Here is a 23,413-nt window from a genome sequence, read left to right on the forward strand (position 1 = left end):
GTGACTCCTGTCCCAGAAAGAAGGAAAGATAACCCACACACCAGTCAGATGGAGGCGGCCCCAGCAGTAGGCTGGAAGTAGACAACTGTTAGGACTGCAAGCTCTGCCAACTAATGAAAGCTTCTCAGGGGATAACACAGGGAAAGCACCCTGCAGTAGGTGCTACTGCATCTGTGGCAAACATCTGGTCTGACTCAACTCAAGCCCAAGGCATCCCTAGACTGGCTCACTAATACCATAGGAACCAAACATTGTCCATAATAGGCAAACAGAGCTACTGTAGACAACTGGACTGAAGGAAAAAGTAGCTCAGCTAAAACAGCAGGGCATGCACATCACACGTAGGAAACATCCCTAAAGTGCCAGGTTCTGATGAACAGGGAACACTGCATGGCTGGGCACTATAGGACCTCTTCTTCGTAAAGCTATTACTTTCAAGTACAGGAGTTGTAGCTATCTTTCCTAACACAGAAATAGACCCAAAGAATTGGACAAACTAAGAAGACAGAGGAATATGTCCGAAATGAAAGAACAGGACAAAAATCATAGCAAGAGACCTAAGCAAGATGGAGATAAGCAATACAACAGATAGGGAATTTAAAATAATGATCATAAAGATCTCACTGGACTTGAGAAAAGAGTGGAGTATATCAGTGAAACTCTTAATAATGAGATAAAAAAGAACCAGAGATGAAGAACATAAAAATTAAAAACATGCTAGATGAAACAGAGTAGGCCAGAAGCAGCAGCAGAACAAATCAGTGACCTCGAGGACAGAGTAATGCAAAATTATCAAGCTGAGCAGCTGAGAGAAAAGAAAATTATAGAAGAGAACAAAGTGTAATAATATTCACAGTATAGGGATCCCAGAAGGAAAAGAGAAAAAAAGGGGCAGAAAATTTATTTAAAGAAATAATAGCTGAAAACTATTCTGGGGAAAGAAACAGAAATCTAGATCCAGGAAGTACAGAAGTCCCTCCCAAAAATCAACCCAAGAAGGTCCACACCACAACACATTGTAATTTAGATGACAAAAGGTAGTGATAAAGATAAAATTTTAAAAGCAGCAAAAGCAGTTAATGTAAGAAAAAACCCATATGGCTATCAGCTGATTTTTCAACAGAAACTTTGCAGCTAGAAGAAAGTAGCATGATATATTCAAAGTGCAGAAAAGGAAAAAATCTGTAGCCAAGAACACTCTAGCTAGCAAGGCTATAATTCAGAAAAGAAGGAGAAATGAAAAGTTTCTAAGACAAACAACAGCGAAAGGAATTCATGATCACTAAACAAACCCTACAAGAAACATTAAAGGGGATTCTTTGAATGGGAAGGAAAGACCATAAGTAAGGGAAAAGAGGAAGCACAAAAGCAGTAAAAATAAGTATATTTGTAAAAATCAGCTATGGGACTCAAAAATGAAAGGAGTAAAGAACGGGTCCAAGCTTAAGTGATCATCAACCTAATACTGACTGCTATATTCAGAAGATGTCATATATAAACTGAATAGCAACCACAAATCAAAAACCAGTAATAGTGATGTAAAAAAATAAAGAGAAAGAAATCCAAATTATCACTAAAGAAAGATAACTAATCATGAGAGATCAAGAGAAGAAAGGAATGGAGAAGAATTATAAAAACAATTGTAAAACAATTAACAACATGACAATAAATACATACCTATCAATAATTACTTTGAATGTAAATAGACTAAATGCTCCAATCAAAAGACAAAGGGTGATGAAATGGATAAAAAAACAAGACCCATCTATATGCTGCCAACAAGAGATTCATTTCAGACCTAAAGACACATACAGATTGAAGTGAGCAGATAGAGAAGCATTTTTCATGCAATGGATATGAAAAGAAAGCTGGGTAACAATACTTACATCAGATGAGAAGACTTTAAAACAAAGATAGGAAATAATCTAAATGAACAATGATAGCAAATTTAAAAAGAAAGTATGTCATATCCATGTACTAGAATATTATATAATCAGTAAAAATGTGTTGTGAAAGAATATACATTAATATAAATATCCTTGGGGCACCGGGTGGCTCAGTCAGTTAACCGTCTGCCTTCATTTGGCTCAGGTCATGATCTCAGAGTCCTGGGATTGAGCCCAGCATCAGGCTTTTTGCTCAAAGGGGAGTATGCTTCTCCCTATCCCTCTCCCTCTGTGCTCCCTCTCTCTCTTTCTCTAATAAATAAATTTAAAAACTTTATTTTTTTATTTTTTTAACTTTTTTTTTTATGATAGTCACACACAGAGAGAGAGAGAGGCAGAGACATAGGCAGAGGGAGAAGCAGGCTCCATGCACCGGGAGCCCGACGTGGGATTCGATCCCGGGTCTCCACGATCGCGCCCTGGGCCAAAGGCAGGTGCCAAACCACTGCACCACCCAGGGATCCCCTTAAACTTTAAATAATATAAATATTCTTAGTAGGGCAGCCCGGGTGGCTCAGCAGTTTAGCACTGCCTTCAGCCCAGGGTGTGATCCTGGAGACCCAGGTTTGAGTCCCACATCTGGCTCCCTGCATGGAGCCTGCTTCTCCCTCTGCCTGTGTCTCTGCCTCTCTCTCTCTCTCTGTTTCTCTCATGCATAAATAAAATATTTAAAAATAAGTAAATAAATATTCTTATTTATTCTTATAAATAATTAAATAATATTCTTATTATCTTAGTATATCATAAGGTTTGTTTTAAAAGATAATTATAAAATATTTAAATCCCATTATTTAAAATTCCATTATTTAAAACATATTATATGTGTATATAAATGCAGGATGAAGAGTAAACATGATAGAAGCCAAAATACTAATAGTTATCTGAGTCACTGTAGTAGATGGATTTTCTTTACTGAATCTTATCTGTGTTTTCTAAATTTTCTATAATAAATACTACATTTTTGTAAGAAAAAATAAAATTATTCACAATTGAGGTTTAAATATTAAAAACACTTGAACATTATTGAAGACTGTAAGGAAACAATTGCCAAAATTACTTGTTCTCCTTTGTAGTGATTTATCTGCAACTTTTCATACTATTTCACAGTTTTGTCCTGGAATTACCAAAATCCATGATCATATATGATCTGAACAAGAATTAACAGAAATCTTCAAAACAGGGTGCCTCCGTAGCTCAGTCAGTTAAGTGTCCAACTCTTGATTTTGGCTCAGGTCATGATCTCAGGGTTGTGAGATCAAGCCCTGCGTTGGGTTACATGCTGGGCATGGAACCTACTTAAGATTCTCTCCTTCTCTCTCCCTCTGTCCCTTCCCCTACTCTCCCCAAAAAAAAAGAAAGAGAGAAAGAAAGATCTTCAAACAGCTATGAGGGACACTGCTTTTGTGAACTAATGGTCAGCACTCTGGGGACAATGTGTTCTCGTTCTTATCTTGGATTTTACTGCTGGGCTTAATAGGGCTGCGCTCCTGCCAGTATTCATTCATTGTTTGAATCATTGTTAAATGAATATTAAACTCCTAAAGTTCTGCTTTACTGCTGATAGCACCCTACAGAATTTGCTGTGAGATGTATATAAACTGTAACCTACCAAGATGAGACCCCAAAGCTGATTTGGGGGATATAATTAAGGACAACTGCCTTTGTGTCTTATCTTTTTTGGTATTTTATAACAAGATTTTAATAGGTCTTCCATTTTTATCTCATTTGCTATGATCCAACAAGACTACAATAGGTTTGACAAACTGTAAAACTTCTAAAAGAATGGAGCAGTGCAGAACAACTACCATGATTTTAAAGTGGCATCCCTTTTGCCTAGTCCATTGCCTAATTGTATTTTAGCTGCAGACATAGTTTCTAACTTTTTTTTTAGCGATGGGATATGCACAGGAGCCCTTATCTTCAGGCATGCCTCTGCCCTGTCACTTTAGTAATTTGAATCACCCACACAAGTTCAAGGAAAGTACTGCGAACATAAAAAGTCCTTATCCAAGTCCAGTGTATTTTGTTCACCTAGTTTACTGCCTTACCATCTGCCCTTCACTTCTGAAGGACTTGCAATAAAGCAGGAGCCAAACTAAAAGCAGATATCCCACTGCTATCTATTTAACTTTCATTAAGTGAGTTGGTGCAGTGCTCAGGCGCCTTCTCAAAACCAGCCCATCATCTAAGAGTATTTACATAAGACTCTTTGCATTATATTCCGACCTCTGCAACATTAGTATTAACTACTGACATCTGCCAAGTCTGACTGGTAAGTGCTTTACAGTATCAATTCATCCCAAGCAAAAAGCATTTCTGAGTGCTGCAGTGCTCTTGTTAATGCCAATAAGAAGTATCAAGGCTCATATGACACCTAGCAGAAATTAGTACCCACATTCAAAGAAAAGTCTTTGTTATTTCCCAGAGTATTATGTGGACTTTATTGAGATGACTGCATCTGACACCTGCTGTAATATAAAATGCAGCTATAATTAGCCAACTGATGCTCACTGCAGTTTAGGTCGAATCCCTTCTGTGGGAATTATGCTTTAAAATATTCAGAACTCCAAGTGGCTCTCATTACATTTAATTTTAACTTAGAATTAGGTGGTCTAGAAAAAAAATTTAGGATTGTAATAGCCCCCTGCTGAATGCCACACAGCAACGTGAAAACCCATAGGGTTTCCCCCCCTCTAAATAAAAAAAAAAAATGAGAACAGCAGACTACACTAGAGCCTTCAATTGAAGTCTGGCTTTGCTTAATTGTACTTTTTGCACTCATCAGTCTCTCCTCTTCAGAGCAAGCTACAAAAATTGCCTGAATAGCCAAAGAAAAGTTTCCCACAGTCACTGGCCACAGAAAAACACTATTGTCCTTCCTCACAGTTTGATGGACAACATTTCTATAAATGGGTAGCCAGGCTGTCAATGGTACCCTTGCTGAAAAGGCAAAAGAAGAGAACAGATTCTGCCAATATCTGACAAAGCATGTTAACACATAATCAGGCATTCACTAGTCAGGCAGCTGCCCCTGGGACCTTCATCACACAGGTGCCTTTAAGCCATTTCCTATTCACAGATAAAGGAAACAAGCAGGAGATACCTGGGAAAGGAGCAGTCTATTATGGCTTGCCAAAAGTCCATCTTCTAGCCTGTGTGTATAAAAGTAGAAAGAAGAAAAAGGAAACTGTGATTTCAATTGTAAAATTGTAAAACAGCAGAGCATTTACAAAACCCATCATTTAAGCTGTGGTGTTTTCCCCCTTCCCTTTTCTCTTTATTTTTTTTTTTTTTTAGGAGGGGTTAGATGTGTGTGTTTGTTTGTTTGTATGGCATAGACACTCATGTCTAGTAACAAAAGTCTATTTTCCTCAGTGTTTTGTCAAATGCATTTGTGCAAAACTCCCTTCGCATATAGGCTGAAATACTTACCTAGTCTAACTAAGTAACAAAGAATTTACTTTGCCATCTTGAGTGATTTTTTTTCTACACACACACACACACACACACACACACACACAATCCATTTTAAGATATGTGATCAGTGATGCCAAAGTGGTAATGAGGTAGATGATTCTCCAGTAAAGCAGAAACTTTGGACTATCTCTTGAGGAGCTACCAAAATAAATACTTCAGGAGAAAGATTACCATTGTTCATTTCTTCATAACTGTATAGACTAAGAACACTAGTATCTCACTACACTGATTCACCCAGTTAGAGGAAGTATCAGACCTTAATACTCCATTAAGCCAAAAGCCCCAGTAGCCTCTATACAGGACATTTTCAAATTAAAATTTAATAAGACAATTTCAAATTAAAATTTCATTATTACTACTTAAGGCTATCAAATATGAATTTCTATTTTAATTCTTCATTTTCATTTTATTTATTACCATACTCTCAGATCTCTTATACTCAATGTATAGTACAGATATGGGAAGAACCAGGAGTACAATTTTAGGATTAAATCCTAAAGGATTAAATCCTTAGGGACCTTAGATTGGCCAAATGTGGTCCTTGGGATAGTTTGAAGATCTGACACACTCATAACCACAACTTTTCCTCTACAAAGCAAGGCACTATAAAACTACCGAGGGACAACAAAGTCAACACAGTGATGTAAACCAAATGCCATGACTTAAAGTACTGGTTTTTCAACAAACTTCCTGAATGCTACTTATTTCATATAGCTTCATCTGAAAAATAGGAGTACACTCCTCACCACAGTTGGGGAATAGTCACTGAAAGAAGTTTCTGCCTTTGGGGTAGGAAGAGAGACATCTGCTAACTGAAACAAATCCATCAAGGATCACAAACACATTAGAAATATAACATTGTATTCTCTGACCTAAAATTTATTTTACTTCTTATTTTTACTTATTTTTAGAATAAAAATAATATTATGAAGTAAATTTTAGTTCATAAATCATTAATAAATTAGGATTTATTAATTTTGTGATTTTTAAAAAGATTTTATTTATTTATTCATAAGAGACACAGAGAAAGAGGCAGAGACACAGGCAGAGGAGAAGCAGGCTCCATGAAGGGAGCTCAATGCAGGACTCGATCCCAGGGCTCCATGATAATGCCCTGGGCTGAAGGCAGCGCTAAACCACTGAGCCACCCGGGCTGCCCTAATTTTGTAATTTTTACAAATATATAAAGAGAGGAAATTTTCCTTAAATTTAACTCAATTCAATAATATTTAGTAATTACTTATATATAATCATTGCCGTTACTGTTACCATACCAATTATATGCTAGGTACTTTATATATGGTTCATCATTTAATGACAGCTCTGAGGTAGATACAATTATTATTGCCATTTTATTTATTTAAAAAAATTTTTAAGTGAACTCTACCCAAACTTGGGGCTTAAATTTACAACCCAAGATCAAGAGTTGCATGCTTTACCAACTGAGCCAGCTAGGTACCCCTATTATTGCCATTTTATTGTTGGGTAAATTGAGGCTTAGAAGATAGTTTAACCTTCTCTACTTCTCTATCAATCTGCAGACCTTGGATCCATGATCCATGCTTTTCCTGTGAAACCATGGTCCATGTTTTAATTACTAGGACAAAATAAATTTTTATTTTTCATGATTTAAAAACACAATATGCTCTCTTACTAGGTAGCATATGTACATATTTACCTTCTATGGTATATGTGTGGGTTTCTTAATCATTGTAACATAAACTAAATCAACCTCTTATCTCCAGGCAGAAGAATCAAAACTTTTTTGGATAATTGAATTAAAGTTTATTTTTCTTAACTATTTCTAGGAAAAGCATCAGTGACCAAATTTATACTTTAACCAAAGACTACTTTTATCTCAAAGGCACAGTCTATCTCCCCAACCAGATTCAAACTCCTAGAGGTCTAAAAGGAACCCTGTCTTCAGCTTTCTCAAAAAATTTTTTGTAACAAAATATTAACTTCTTAGGAATTTCTTCTTCAGATGTATCCTTAAAACTCCTATACATTTTTTTAAAAGAACTTTTATTTATTTATTTTTAAAAGATTTTATTTATTTATTCATGAGAGACACAGAGAGAGACAGAGACATAGGCAGAGAGAGAATCAGGCTCCTCACCGGGAGCCAGATGTGGGACTCGATCCCAGGAGTCCTCTGGGATCACGCCCTGAGCCCAAGGCAGATGCTCAACCGCTGAGCCACCCAGCCATCCTAAAACTCCTATAACTTAAAACACTCTTTTATTCTGGCTTTGGTTGAATCCACAGTTTCTTACTATTTCCCATCAGGTCAAATATAAATGTTTTAGCCTGGTGTTGTTTTAGCCTGGTGTTCAAGTTCACAGAAAACTAACCCTAATGTGTCACTTCAACTTTTAATTTCACCCTTTACTCCAGTTGAGCAAATTTCATCTCTGATTTTTCCTTGCTAATTCCCATTTCTGACTTCTTAGTTGCTGTGTCTCTTATTAGAAGTACATGCTTTCCTTCTTTCTGTCAACCTAAACCTAATACTTTGTGTCCATCTAATGGTATACTTTCTTCAAGGAAATTTTCTTAAGTTACTCAACACTGATCTTTCACTTAATTTCATCTACCTTTTTGATTTTATTATGTGGCCTATCACCATTCACTGGAATGATATGATAGTCTGCCTCATTCTTCAGTTGTTTCATGGAGCCTAGACCTATGTTTCCCACCAAATTACAGTCTCCTTGGGGGCAAAAGAAGACCATGAATCCATAAACAAATGAGAGAAGAAAACAGTTTACCCTATTGCTCCATATAACATTCTATTTCATCCTTGAAGAAAGTTATCATCCATGGATATCCCTCTAGTTCTGCAACTAGAAAACAAAGCAACACTCAAATCTGGCTTGAAGAGAGAATGAGTTAAAAGAGTTGCCATCTCCAATCTTTTCTAGGTGGATGTTTACAATTTCTTTTCTTTCTCCTTTGTGATATCTATCGTACTTTCAAACTCTGAACATTATTTTGAAATTTTATTTTATTAATTTTTAGATTTTATTTATTTATTCATGAGAGACACACAGAGAGAAGCAGAGACACAGGCGAAGAGAGAAGCAGGCTCCCTATGGGGAGCCCTGATGCAGGACTCAATCACAGAACCCTGGGATCACAACTTGAGCCAAAGGCAGACACTCATCCACTGAGCCACCCAGGCATACCTGAAATTCTGAAATTTTATACTGACCATAGACTTCACTGAAAATCTTAACCACCACAAAATTTAGTGTTAGATTTCTATGAATTTTATATATGTAATATTTCTAATTGAATATTAAAATATCGTTTGTGTCCTTGTAGCTACAGCTACAAATTGATATGCATATTTGGGCCATTATCTTGCTGTTGGTATTGTCCAAGCAGTCAAAATAAGAAATCACAGAGCTAGCTTTATCCATCTACATAAAAGTTTCTTTTACTTAGTCATGACATACACGCTTTAAAAATGTTATTTATTGTTTTCTTATATTTGTTTCAAAAGGAATATATAGCTAAATTTTCAAATATGAAATATGAGAACCTACTGAGCATGCTTATTTCATTTTTACTTTATTCTTTTTTATATACTAATATGCTGACAGATACATTCTCCTATGACTACATTCTTCACCATGCATAAGTACTATACAGTTATGAATAATGAAATTTAAAAAACACAATGAAAGAACATCACAACGGTTTTTTATATTTCTCACTCTTGAGGACTCATTGCAATATTTCCTGCTCCATATTAAATTTGAGAGCTTCTGGGAAGTATTCTTAGAATTCAAATCTTTTGGAAAGAATAATGATTCAATTAGAGTTTTTTTAATCATGAATGATTACTTTATGATAATGATCTTATATGGCTAAGACGTTGTACTTATATTGCACTTAGATGCAGCATTTCATTTTAGCAAATTCCAAGAATCATCCATGACGTTATTATTGTACCTGATTTTTAAAGTTCTTTATCCAAGAACCTCTTCATTCTCAATTGAAATGAGGATGCCATTTGATAAAGTGCAGTGATAACCAGTACCAGCTGAAAAACATAACAAAATGAAGAATATCAGAACCATTTGAAAGCAAACCAGAAATTCCCATTTGTAGTCTTAAAAATCCACCTTGAAATTGGTTCAGAAGCCAGTCTTTTCCAGGTGACTCTCAAATCCCTTTAAGTTTCATTGGAGAAATCTAGACTTTAGTAATACGTATAAGGCATTAGTTTCCTCCCACAATAAAGGCAAGGAATAAGGCTATACCAACATCATTATCTCCAATAACATCCTGCTAGCTAAAAACTAAAACTAGCCAAATCGCTGACAGTTTCATTTGTTGGAGTGCCAAGACATGGATAGAAATAGCATTTAAAATGATTTATTAGAGTGATTAAAGCAAAAGTTTATTTTGTAAAAATATTAACCATTTTTTTCTTTTGTCATCCCCATTTAAGATATTCAATTAATCAACACTCATTCAACCAATATCTACTAAACCCTGTCTATGTTAAGGACATGAAACCCACGGCGTTGCATAGAAGTAGAAGGCAGGTTAAGATATATGCCATAGGAGCAGCACAGACATTGCAGGCCCCCCTCAAGAAAGGTTCCAGTTACAGGGGCCAAAGAAGACTTAGTGAGTCTTAAAAAATAGGTGCGATTTAAAAATAAATAGGTGAGATTTTAGTTGGTATAGATGGGAATAAGAAAACAGAACAAATGGATGCAAGAGGACAATATAGGTAACAAGGAAATGAGTATACTGTAGTAACTGCAGAGCACTTAAGCAAAAGGGAAGTATGAAAATGGGATGGTTATAGTCAGTAGGGTCAAAGTTTTAGTTGATGATGATGGGTTTCAGGGGGGTGTGTTTCGATATAGTGAAGTTGTCCTCCTTTGAGAGAGTCAGATCACTTTCAAAAGGAAGAAGAAAGGAATGGTATGAAGAGTCTAGCCCTGGAAATAAAAAACACCTCTCTCTTTGAGATAGGAAACCATCTTTCTTTACTAAGAAAGAACATCCAAGGTCATAGTATCTAACGTGTACTTCCTTTCTCCTTCTCCTCTACCTAAAGTATCTCAGCCTCTAAACCTATCTTTTCATCAACACAATACATGCATTTTAACATTTATTGAGCACGTACTATATGCCAGCAATAAGCAGAGGAGCCTGCCACATGGTTGATACACAATAAAAGTTTGCTGTTTAAGGTAGAGACCAGGAAAAATGAAAAAGCACTAGCTAACTGTAAATTTCACAGTACAGTAGGATGGATATTATCTGGTGAGAATGGAAAGGGTAAGTAGTGAATTAGATGTGTGAGCAGAAGGATCTGAAGCACCTGCTGAGGGAAGTGTGCTGGGGAATAAATGGGAGATCAATAACAAGATTGTGAAGCAGCAATGAAAACCCAGTTGGAGTAGGTTAGATTGATTTTGCATTGGGCCAGAGGTAGATAGTGGTATGGCTTTCTCCAAGAATACTATTTGAACAAAATTCTCTACAGAACAGGAAAAGGATCAGTGAAACACATATAGGTAGGGTGGTGACTAAAAGTCAGGGTTGGCATGGCAGAAAGCTAGGGGTTTAACAAACACAAAATGGAGTTTCTCACTTCCCTATAAGCAAGCCCTCTCTACTCCAAATAATGTAGTGTTACATGACATTTCTCTCACATCCTTAACCCATAAAAAATGAATTAGAATTATATTCTAAAATCACATTCTAACATGACTTCTGAAATAGTTGTATGATTAATAAACCTGTTTTAGAATTGTTTTGTTTATATCATAACATCCACAGAAGTATCCTCTTATGGTAAACTTCTAAACTTTCATAAAACTAAATGAATATTAATTGCAAGATGTTATAAAATTTTATTAAATAAATAACATTTACTTTTCCACTGTGAGATTTTGGAAATCCTATACTATAAGCCCTATAAATTATTTTTTAAATAAATGTGCTTTCCTTTCAGAAGACATTAAATATATACAAATTAATAGTCTCTACTGTCATTCATTTATGCTGCTCATTAGCTAGTCAGAATTTATATATCCCATGTCTGCATATCTGAAATGACCATAAGAAAATATAGCAAAACAGCATTAACTTATTCAAAAATGATATGACTGAATACATCATAATTCTAAAACTCTATGGCAGAATTAGTATCTTTATTTTATTATTTTTTTAGTATCTTTTATTTTATTTTATTTATTTTATTTTTTATTTTTTTTAGTATCTTTTATTTTATTTTTTTTTCTTTCTTTTTTTTTTTTTTTAGTATCTTTTATTTTAAATCAATTTTCTCACACCTGGATTCTCCTCAGTTTAGCTGGGTACCTAGTCTTAGATGAAAAGCTGACTGACTCTGGTTATTCTCAATTCTTCTGTTTTAGAAGTCAGGTAAAGTAAAATTAAACTATTATGTAGCAGTCAGGAAAATACCATGCAAGAGGGTAAGAACTCAAAAGCTCTTCAGCAGGGGTACGGTTTTCTTTGGGAACCCTAAAATTCTCAGGATAGGGCTGGGTACAAACCAGACACTCAAATATTTGTGTGACAAGATTCTATAACCCAAGGATGGATCTGTATCTAGCCTGTTCATAGCTGGCCCTCCATTGTCTACCAAACCATCAGACACATAACTGGTACCGAGAAGGAAGGAAGTCAAGAGGCCCCAAAATAGTTCAACTATAAGTAATAACATTCTCATAGGCAGTATCTTGAAAGCATCAGGCACTAAACAAAACATCTGCACTTAAACAACTGTCTTAATAATAGCACGTTATTAAACACCAAAGGACTTTTGAAACTACCCACATTAAAAAAAAATTAGAAAGTTGCATTCAAATTACAGATAATCTACATATGAAATTACTTGCAGTTAATGTGTTACTTAATAAGTATATATTTGTTCCTGTAAATTTGGTATTTTCTTTGCCCATACTTTAACTCACCTTTTAGAGAAAGTTATAGATTTTAAATCTGAATAGTTTTATTTTTTCTTCTCCCCCCACTTTTTTTTAAGGGAGATACTGCTGCTACCTTGGGTATAAGAATAGGAGGTAAAACCAGCTTAAAGGGTTTTGTTTGTTATCATCACAGTAAAGTTCAAAGCAATAACAAAAAAGATAATATAGTTTATTATCCACAGGGAGGTTTTCCAAGTGTTTTGGAACCCCATTTGTATTGACAAAAATAAATTAGATGAAATTGACTGAAAAGAGAGCTCTCCATGCAAAGAATTCAAAAGATTAATTATATTATCCTTCAGTTATTGATAATAACAATAATTTAGCTTACTACTTCAGTTTATAGTTGACAACATGCTTTCACATACTCTATCTCAATTGATTTGAACAACTTGTAAGTTAAGTCATGCAGCTAATACTAGACCATTGATTTTTTTTTTTGCTCTATTTCCTTGATTTTTCAAACAATTCAGTCATTGTAGGAAATTATAGGAAAAAATTATCAGGAAAGTAAGCAGAAAAAGATCACTCTAAACCAATCACAGTTAATATTATGTGAATTTCCTTTCAGTCTTTTTTCTGTGCATTATTCCAGTATTTGAGTTAACAACCTATACAGTTTATTATCCTACATTTTTCTCTTTACATCATAACAAGCATGTTCCCATTTTGTTTGAGTCTTTAGGTATCATCAGAGTAAATTCACAAGATATTTCTAGTTTTTAAACATGTATAAATAGAAAGGTATTTTGGGGGAAAACCGATCTTTATGCTCAAAACTTCTTGTGTTTTAGAATAATTTCTTAGCATAGATGACAAGATTACATTTACCAAATACAAGAAGCAGCCACAGGATCAGAAGGGATTTGATTTTATGCAGACAATGTTACTGCCTTTGAGAACAATCTTATTTTTACAATCCTTAAAAATCTGTAAAAAAGGTTTCCTTGCATCTCCCTTAAATGTTAAAAGAGAAACTCTCAAATCAATTTTCATTTTGCTATTTTAGTATAATAAGATATTTAAAGAATATCATCAATTTTAATTATCATTCTTGGGCAGCCCTGGTGGCTCAGCAGTTTAGCACTGCCTTCAGCCTGGGGTGTGATCCAGGAGACGTGGGATGGAGTCCCACATTGGGCTCCCTGCGTGGAGCCTGCTTCTCCCTCTGCCTGTGTCTCTGCCGCGCTCTTTCTCTCTCTCTCTGTGTCTCTCATGAATAAATAAATAAAATCTTTAGAAAAAAATTTTTAATTATCATTCTCTTTTCAAAAAGATAAAGAAGTTAAAAATAATGATAACTAACTTTACTAAGAACTTACTATGTGCATGGCACAATGTGCTAGCATTTAAATGCATTAATTTAATAAAGATAATTACATAATTGAGAAAAGCAATGAAGAGTAATCACTTCAGCAACTAGGTGTGGTGAGCCAATTTATCAACACAGGAAGTAGATTTAGGCTTCCCTAAAATAAAGGTAGAATATAAGAAAAACTGCTACTAGTCAACCAGGAGGTATGCCAAGAGACATTTTCCAATCTTGAGGGATATTATAGAATTTCCAATTAGGGGAGATAAAAAAATGGAAGAAGAAAACAATTAGGAGAAGGAATGAATGACATGTACACTTTTAATTTCTTCTTAAAGTAATAGATGGTGCAAAATAGAAGGGGTAAGGATGGGACTATCATTGAGAATCAAAGAACAGAATATAGTCAAATGATGAGAAAAGTGATAAAAAAAAGTAGGCTTATTATTTGTGCTACCAGTGTTCTCTGAATTTTTAATACTATCTGATTTCATACAACTCTATGAAGTTGGTGGGATTATCCCCACACAGTCCAAGGGAGAAATTGGCCAGTAAATGCTTGACAGAATACAGAAATCTGGGTTAGAAATATTAAATGAATACACTTAATATTTTCAAAGAGATGAAAAAGGAAATCAACAAAAAAAAAAAAAACAGGTGATGAAACACACACTATACTTAGTAGTTAAGGAAAATAACCAGACATCTTAGAAATAAAAACCGTGTTTTATATTTTAAAAACTCAAAAAACGGGATAAATAGCAGACAAAATACAGATGAAAAGTAAATTAATGAGTGGGGAGATGGAACTGAGGAAAGCTCTCAGCACCAAGATACAAGAAAAATATAATACATAAAAAATGACATTAGATTACATAGTTTCAGGAGGGAAAAGGAGAGAGAATGGTAGGTGGGCAATATCTTAAAATAAATTTGGCAGAATTCTTTTTAAAAGACCCACATGTACTTATTTAAAATATTTATCAAATGCTGATCAAAATTAAGTTTAAAAAATTCATATCTAAATTCATGGTGGAACTTGTATAAAGTATACTGTCAAGCTTCCAGGCAAATACTGAACACTGTAAGAAATGAGAAAATATTGTCATTATATTTCTTATCAGTACTATTAGTAGTAGGAAAAAACAAAATCCAGAAAAATACTTACAAGGTACTGAGGAAAAATAATAACAAAAAAATTTTGAACCTAGAAACCTTTGGCTAGTCAAAATATCACTTAAGACTTATGACAAAATAAAGATTTTTCAGACACATGAGAATATAGAAAGTTTAACACCCACAGATCTTTTGCTTTCAGATGTTTAGAGAAGTGGACTTGTAATTGTAGTTCCTGAAACAGAACCACTCTTTTAAGTGGTGTTAAATCAGTCAGAGAATGAACTTTTAAGAACAGTAGAAAATTAGAGGTCGAGGCATTGTCAGGGACATTTGGGAATCATATGTGCTTTGCCCAACATCCTGTCCCTACAATGAAAATGTTGCCTTGCTGGTACTCATGGCTTAGCACAAATTTGGCTTTCTCAATTCTGAAGGGTTTTACCTGTGCTGAGTGTCACAACCACTGCATGACCCATAAGAGAATCAAAAGGCCTAATAATAAAATCAGTCTCTATATCTGACCAAGATGGAGTAACAGGGTCCAGATTTATTCTCTCACTTAAACAACTAGGTGAAAAAAAATAACTAAAACGGAAAAAAAAAAAAAGGCAACTGTTTTTAGATACTGGATAATAGGAAGTATAGGACTGTGTGTGATCCTTGAGAGAAAGGAAACAAGTTGAGCTCAATAATTGCCATCAGTTCACTGCCTATAGACAGTTTCCTGACTGCAGGTAGAATGCAAATAAAGTCTGGTTGTCTCACTGGATTGAGGAGACAGCAATCAGAGTTTGAGGAGTCAAGGCAATGAGAGTTGGTGGAACAGAGTACCAGAGAAAAGGGAGCTCTGCTGAGATAGTTCTGGAGATCTGCACAGAGGTCTCCTTGGTTCTTTGGCTGAGTATTGATTCAGGTACATGTGAGAGGAAATACTCAAGGCTGGAAACTAATAGGCAAAACAATTCCCAGTGCTCATATTGGGATAGGGATAAGAATAGTTTGTTTTCATCAAAAACGGTGAAAAGCTCTTGCAATACAAAGAACATTAACTAGAACACTCAGAATGGGTATTGCTTTCATTGTGAAGCTAATTTAGTCCTGGCCTACAGCTACTCTAAACATGCCAAGACAAAACTTAAAACTATGCCTCAAAAAGCAGCTAACTGATTACATGTAATTTAACTGTATATCAAAATAAAACCCTACTTAAAAGAATGCTTCAAAATCCATAAAGCAACATTGTAAAATTTATAATGTCTGGCAACCAAAAAGTCAGGAAAATATGATCAATAACCATAAGAAGAACTGAAGAGAAGTCATTACCAACAGATCTTCACTCAGGAAAAGTTAAAGGAAGCTTTTCATACCAGATGAAAATTTGGATCCACACAAAGGAATGAAGAGCACCAGAAAGGATGAATATGTGATTTAATACAAAATATACTTTTTTGGTGTCTTCTTTTTTAAAGATAAATGCCTGTGTAAGATTCAATAATAATTTTTTATGAAAGCATAACTTATGTAGATTTTCCTGACTATTCTTGCCTAATTTTTCCATATTAATTTTAAAATGAACATTCCAAATCCAGAAAAAAATATTTTTGATATTTTTGATTAAAGTGAGTATTAACTTTATACATTTATATGGAAAGAACTGTCCTCATGATATTGAATCCTTAGCCAAGAATGCAGGAGATCTTTTCATTTGTTCAAGTCTACTTTGTGTTTCTCAAAAGCATTTTACAGTTTTCTTCATATAGATTTTATACATTTATTGGGAAACTTAAATCTTAAATATTAATAATTACTGACTTGTGAAAAATGAATTAGAAATGAATACTATCTCTGAAATGAAATTGCAGGTCAAAGAGGAAAGGAGGATTGAATATAAAGCTTGATTTACATGACTTTTCAAGGAAAAAAACATTTTTTTAAAAGATTTTATTTATTTGTTCATGAGAGACACAGAGAAAGGCAGAGACATAGGCAGAGGGAGAAGCAGGCTCCATGCAGGGAGCCCGATGAGGGACTCGATCCCTGAACTCCGGGATTATGCCCTGAGCCAAAGGCAGACGCTCAACCACTGAGCCACTCAGGCGTCCTGCAAAAAAAATTTTTAATCTAAGGTAAGCATTTATAAAAATAAATAAAGTGATTAATAACTACAATAAAACAACAAACAAATTTAAAATGTGCCTTTCTTCCCTTGATGAGCCATTTTCTTTTAGTTGGTGTATCTTCTACTAAAATTAGCAACATACTGTTTTTCTATATTTTTTTTTACCAATTATTGAGAGAAGGGTGTTGAAGTCTCCAAATATAATTGTGGATTTATGTCTTACTCCTTTCAGTTCTAGCAGTTTTTGCTGATGGTATGAAATGTTTCGGAAGTACCGTTGTGGGTACACAAACAGTATTCTTAAGTCTTCTTGGTGAACTGACTCTTTTAACATTACATACTACTCTTATGATGTCTACATTGTCTGATATAAAATAGTCATTCCAGCTTTATTTATATTGGTACTTGCACAGTATATTTTCCTATCTTTTAACCTTTAACCTATCTCTTGTCTTTATAGTTAAAGTGAGTTCCCACTAATCAGCATATAAGTATATCAATTTTTAATCGGGCTGTCAATTTGTGTTTACATCATTTACATTTAATGTAATTATTAATATGGTTGGACTCAAATCTATTACCTTGTTATTTTCTATTTGCCCCATCTCTTTTCTCTTCCTTCTTTTTCCCACTTTTTTGAATTATTTTTATGATTCCTTCATATTTCCATTCTTAGCTTATTAACTTTATTTCTTTAAAAAAAATTTAGTGGTTGCCTTAGGGCTTATAATTTACATTTTTAATTTATCACAGTCTACTTTCAAATATATATTGCTCCATTACAATATAAATACACTTAAAATTCCTCCCTCCCAATTTTTGTGTTATTGTTGTCACACACTTCTTCTATATATGCTATAAGTCCACAATAAATTTGCCACTATTTTTGTTTTAGACAGTTAACTATCTTTAGAACAAATAAAAATGAGGAAAAAATGTTGTTGTTGTTTTTTAAGTAGGATCCACACCCAGTGTGGAACCCAACATGGGGCCCAAACTCACGACCCTGAGGCCAAAGCCTGAGCCTAAATCAAGAATGGGACACTTAATTGACTTAGCTACCCAGGTACCCCAGGAAAGAATGTCTTTTATATGTCATTTTATTTTAACTATTTCTTAAGATCTTTATTTCATTGTGTAGATACAAATGTCTTTCTGCTATCACAGTCCTTTTGCCTGGAAGACTTCCTTTAACATTTCTTATAGTGCAGGTCTGCTGATAATCAAATATCTTCGTTTTGTTTACATAAAAAAATTTTATTTCCCCTTCATATTTGAAATGGAGATGTGGAACCTAATTTCCCTACTCTTAATATGGACCAAATATCATAACTTGCTACTGACAAATAGAATCAGATGGAAGTGAGAGTGTATGACTTGAAAATCTAGGTCCTAAAAGGCACTATGGCTTCTGCCTTGCTGGCTTTCTCCACAGTGGGTGACAGAACTACCAAGCAAAGCCACTCCTATTTCTGACCCACAGAAACTAGGAGACAAGTAATTTTTGTTGTTTTAAGCCACTAAGTTTTGGAGTAATTTGTTACACAGCAGTACATAACTAATACTGGAATTCTCTGGGTTTCTTGGATCTGTGGGTTTTTTTTTTTTTTTAAGATTTTATTCATTTATTCATGAGAGACACACAAAAAGAGAGGCAGAGACACAGACAGAGAGAGAAGCAGGCTTCATGCAGAAAGCCCAATGTGGGACTCGATCCTGGGACTCTGGGATCATGCCCTGGGCCGAAGACAGATGCTCAAGCACTGAGTCACCCAGGCGTCCCTGGATCTGTTGTTTGATGCTTTCAATATTTTTGGAAATTTCTCAGCCATTGGGCAGCCCAGGGTGGGCTCAGCGGTTTAGCGCCGCCTTCAGCCCAGGGTGTGATCTTGGAGTCCGGGTATCAAGTCCCACATCAGGCTCCCTGCATGGAGCTTGCTTCTTCTCCCTCTGCCTGTGTCTCTGCCTCTCTCTTTCTCTGTCTCTCATGAATAAATAAAATCTTTAAAAAAAATTTCTCAGCCATCATCTCTTGAAATGTTTCTTCTATCCCAATCTCTCTCTATTCTCCTTTAGGGATTCCAGTTATATGTTTGTCAGACTGCATGGAATTGTCCTTCAGTGCTTGGATGCTCTCTTTGCAGTTTCAGACACTCACCAAATCAGCCTCATCACATCCCCTCACCTCTTAAAATACCAATCCCAGCTGAGCACCACCTCCTTCTCTGGGGGACTTCACAGGAATGTTCCTCTAAGCAGCTAAATTTTAATAATTCCAAACTCTTCCTTTTGTTCCCCTAGCCCAAGATGGATTAGCTGTTTCCTGAATTTGCTAACTTTATGATATATTATTGTTTTCTTATTATCTTTTGAGTCAACAATTTATCCTGATAACAATTTTTATTAACATTTTCTCTGTTCAAATAACAGGTATGGCTTCTATTTTCTAACTAAACTCTGGCTGACTCAGAAATTGGTATGGAGAATCCCAGTAAACATATCCTCAAAGATGGGATTCTGGGATTTGTTTAGTTGTGTCCTTTGATTGTAGTATGAGCTCCTTGCTAATAGAAAGTGGAATGTTGTGATCCATTTCATGACATGGCAACACAATTAGTCAATAATACTCCAACTTATTTGGCCATTGAAACTTGTTAAGAGAAGTATGTTACAGGACTAGTACTCAGCAGAACAAACTTTGGGAAATGCTGACTTAGCCTTACTTCCATTCAGTGTATCCTCCCTAAACACATTAAGCATGTTCAAGTTGCTTCTCATGCTTTATCTAAATTGAGAAATATAAACTCATCATTTGAGCTTCAATCCATGTTTTAAATCAAGTGTTTAGAGCTTTTCCTGACACTGAATCCAAACATCTTCCCAAAGGAACTAATTAGTTGTATTGCCTTATACATACTTCTAAAATGATCACTGTCACATTATATCATAGTTGTTTGTTTACATATACTTCTAGCCCACTAAAATTGGAACTCTTTGAGAGAGTCCTTGTCTGATTCGTTTTTATATCTCCCTGCTGATCAGATTGTCTGGCATATAGAAGGTACAATTAATTGGTATGGCTATCATTCACGAGAATGGTTATGAAGGCTAGCTATATTTATTCATTAAGAAAAATTTGAGCACTTTGAATCAGGTATTACTCCAAAAGAGGATAAGCAGACATGCTTTGTTATTTGAAATGAGTTTGTATATCATTTTTACTATGTGTTACAATTTCCCGTCAAGAGTAGCAATTTTTTTTCCATTTTACATATCTATTCACCCTAGATAGGCAAATAAATTCAGCTCAACAAGCATATACTAAGTAATTGCCGTATGCCAGGTACTATAGCAAACCTTAAACACAAAAACATGATACATAAGTGCTCATAGTTCAATGAGGAGACAGACTCAGAGTCAAGGAAATTTCAATATCAACTGAATAAGTACAATAATGGAAAGTATATACAAGTTGTAGTAGTTTAGCAGAAAAGATAAACTCTTGATGAGAAGAATTAAGGAAAGACTTCCCAGAGATTTCTGAGCTGGAGTTTGAAGGAGGAATAGGCGTTTTACAAGCAGGGGTATAAATTAAAAAACAAAAACAAAATATCAATGCAAAAATAGTAAAGTTTTGAAGAACTAAAGGCAGTTTCAGAAGCATTAAGCACAAGATGGTTTGTGGCAGAAAATGAGGCTGAAAATTTAGGCAAAGGCCAGATCATGAGAAGAACCTAAGATGCCATTCTAAGGAACTTGCACTTATCCACAGGTGATGGGGAGCCAGAGAAGATAAATATATGTATTTTTCCTTTGCTACATTAGTTAAAATTTGTACTATATGCATTGAACAAACATCTGTTGAGCACATATAATACTGCAGGCATTTTGCTGTGCACTGGATTATTTAGTGGATTTGTGCCTTTAAGGCTCTTTATAAAGGACATTTTTGTTGATAAGATAGATAGCCCAGATTTCATTTATACTTTCTATCCTCTCAATTGATTCTTATCATAAACTTGCAGGGCAGTATTTCTAATTCTGCTGGTAATGCTAAGACTAACACTTTGAATCATTTCTGCTAGGCAGCAGATTTTTGAGAAACCCACTTTATAAACTATAATTAGTCTTCTATAAAGGGAAAATTATTTCCTTTATTCCTTTTCTACATGTCATAACTTTCATATTTTTGTTATACATTACTATCTACATATTTCTATTTAAAGTTAGCCCAAGGAGGATGCCTGGGTGGCTCGGTGGTTGAGTGTGTGTCTTGGGCTCAGGGCATGATCCCGGAGACCCAGGATGGAGTCCCACGTTGGGCTCCCGGCATGGAGCCTGCTTCTCCCCCTGCCTGTGTCTCTGCCTCTCTCTTTCTGTCTCTCATGAATAAAAAATAAAATCTTAAAAAAAATAAAGTTAGCCCAAAGAAATCCACATCTTTTCAGCCTACAAACTCTTCTACTTAAAATAAATTGACAAAAATAAGAAATTTTCCAAAATGAAGGTAATAAACATCATAAAGGAGTAAGAAAGGTCCTTAGAAAGTAGAAATAATGCATAAAAGAGTTAAACCCCAAATGTTATCTCAGTAAGCAATACCAAGATGTAAGTCTGGATATTGAAACACAGAATTACATAGAGAACTTATATAAAATCAAATGACCATCAATTCTATAATAGAGGTTCAAGGGAACAGGTAAAACTTGAAATTTCTAAATCAGTGATGGCACAGACAGGAACAAGAATTACTGTATTAAAAATGGTATTTTTAAAAAGATTTTACGCACTTATTTGACAGAGAGAGAGGAAGCGAGTGCACAAGCAGGGGGAGCAGCAGAAGCGAGGGGGGGGAGCAGGCCCCCTGCTGAGCAGAGAGCCCAGTGTGGGGCTCAATCCCTGGGATCATGACTTGAGCCAAAGGCAGATACTTAACTGACTGTGCCACTCAGGCACCCCAAACATCTATGGGGTATTCTTATAATATACAAAACATGTCCCCAACCGTTTCCTAACAGTGTCCTGAATATTGGTAAAAAAAAAAAAAAAAACTTCACATCTAGATGAAAACAAATGATCTGAAACTGGTTGCTAATTCGTTACATAAAATTTTTTTTCTAGTTACCCTGTTATAATTATTCTTTTCTAAAAAGAGAACCAGAGGCAAAGAAAATATGCAGCATTGCAAAGAATCATGAATTTAAATTAGAGATGGAGATGAGTGCCTTGAATGAGAAAGTTGCTCAATTTGGGATTATATATTGTGAAATCTTTTTCTGGATGTTTCTAGACATAGGCTGGATTATAAATTGTATATCTTGCTGTGAACAAGGGAACAGACAAGATTTCTCAAGATCCTGTCAAGCCTGGTGATCTTTGGAAATGAAAGCCTAATTAAGAGGCTCCCTAGGGACAGGTCAAAGGCGTTCTTTTATCCCGACTGACCCCATTCCAGCTCCTTGATGCCTATTCTGCTCCTTTTCATTCAGCCTACTCTAAAACTGAAGAATACATATTGTGCAAGTTTCTACCTTTGCTTCCTCTACTGTAAATGCATTAGACTATTAGAATTAAGAATTTTAAATACCTTGTCCCTAATCTCTGAACTGACGGGTTTTGTTTTTTAACAGAGCTTAACATTTAAAATTCTTCTAACCTTTGTTCTTTTCTTCAATTGAACAACAAAGCTTTTAAATGTTGGACTATAAAAGTACTTCAAATATCTTTTAATAAATCTATCTGATGAGTAATACGCTGTCAAATTTCAATTCGCATTTATTTCTTCTAATTTCAAAGATTGTGCCGCATGCAATTACTTATTTGAATTAAACTGTTAGAATCGTTTGGAGTGTCTCACTTCTTTGAAAGGTTTCGGTGAGCGTCTCTACAGTATCACTCAGAGAATAGCAACTGATGCACGTTTTAAAACTTGACATAATTATTTTGCAGATTTAAAGTAATTAATGTCCTTCCTTCCGTTGATAGTACAGCAGGAACAGTAGAGCATTTTATTGTTCTTTTATAGCCTCTGCTCCCTCACATGAAAAATTAGTCACGTTAATTTGTGTAAGTCTTAAACTTTGCAGAAGCGAAAATGTTCTAAATACAAGCGTACGTGAAAGAGTTTTCCAGGGTGTAGAGGTGTGGGCCCTGCTGCACCCCCGAACAGCAATCTTTGTCCAGACCACTCCACAGCGCCATGTTAAAAGTTAAAATGTTAACTTCTAAAATTCTAACGTTTAAGTCTAAGCCTCCTCTTATCAACACTCATAAGCAACACCTAAAAGCACAAGACAGGCTTCAGACGCTAACCTTCACTAGACCACCGCCCCAATCACCGTCCCAAATTCCGTACGCAGCTTCGCCAGGTCGGCAACTACCCGCTCCGGGTCCTTGGCGTGACGCTCCAGCTGCACCTGATTGGCGCACCGGCTTGTCAGTCACGAGGGTCCTC

General features: G+C 35.2%; 1 long non-coding RNA gene across 5 annotated transcripts in view; it reads right to left on the reverse strand.

Moving 5' to 3' along the window:
* Positions 1 to 23,407, reverse strand: part of LOC129499341 (uncharacterized) — a 154,319-nt gene extending 130,912 nt beyond the window's left edge. For all 5 annotated transcript variants that reach the window (XR_008662376.1, XR_008662374.1, XR_008662375.1 and 2 more), the window contains exons 1-3: positions 23,272 to 23,407; positions 9,384 to 9,474; positions 5,050 to 5,098 (exon numbers count right to left, since the gene is read on the reverse strand). This is a non-coding gene — a long non-coding RNA (uncharacterized LOC129499341). The remainder of the gene's footprint in view (positions 1 to 5,049; positions 5,099 to 9,383; positions 9,475 to 23,271) is intronic.
* Positions 23,408 to 23,413: the final 6 nt, after the last annotated feature.

This window comes from Nyctereutes procyonoides, unplaced genomic scaffold (assembly GCF_905146905.1).
Source record: "Nyctereutes procyonoides isolate TBG_1078 unplaced genomic scaffold, NYPRO_anot_genome, whole genome shotgun sequence".
NCBI lineage: Eukaryota > Metazoa > Chordata > Mammalia > Carnivora > Canidae > Nyctereutes > Nyctereutes procyonoides.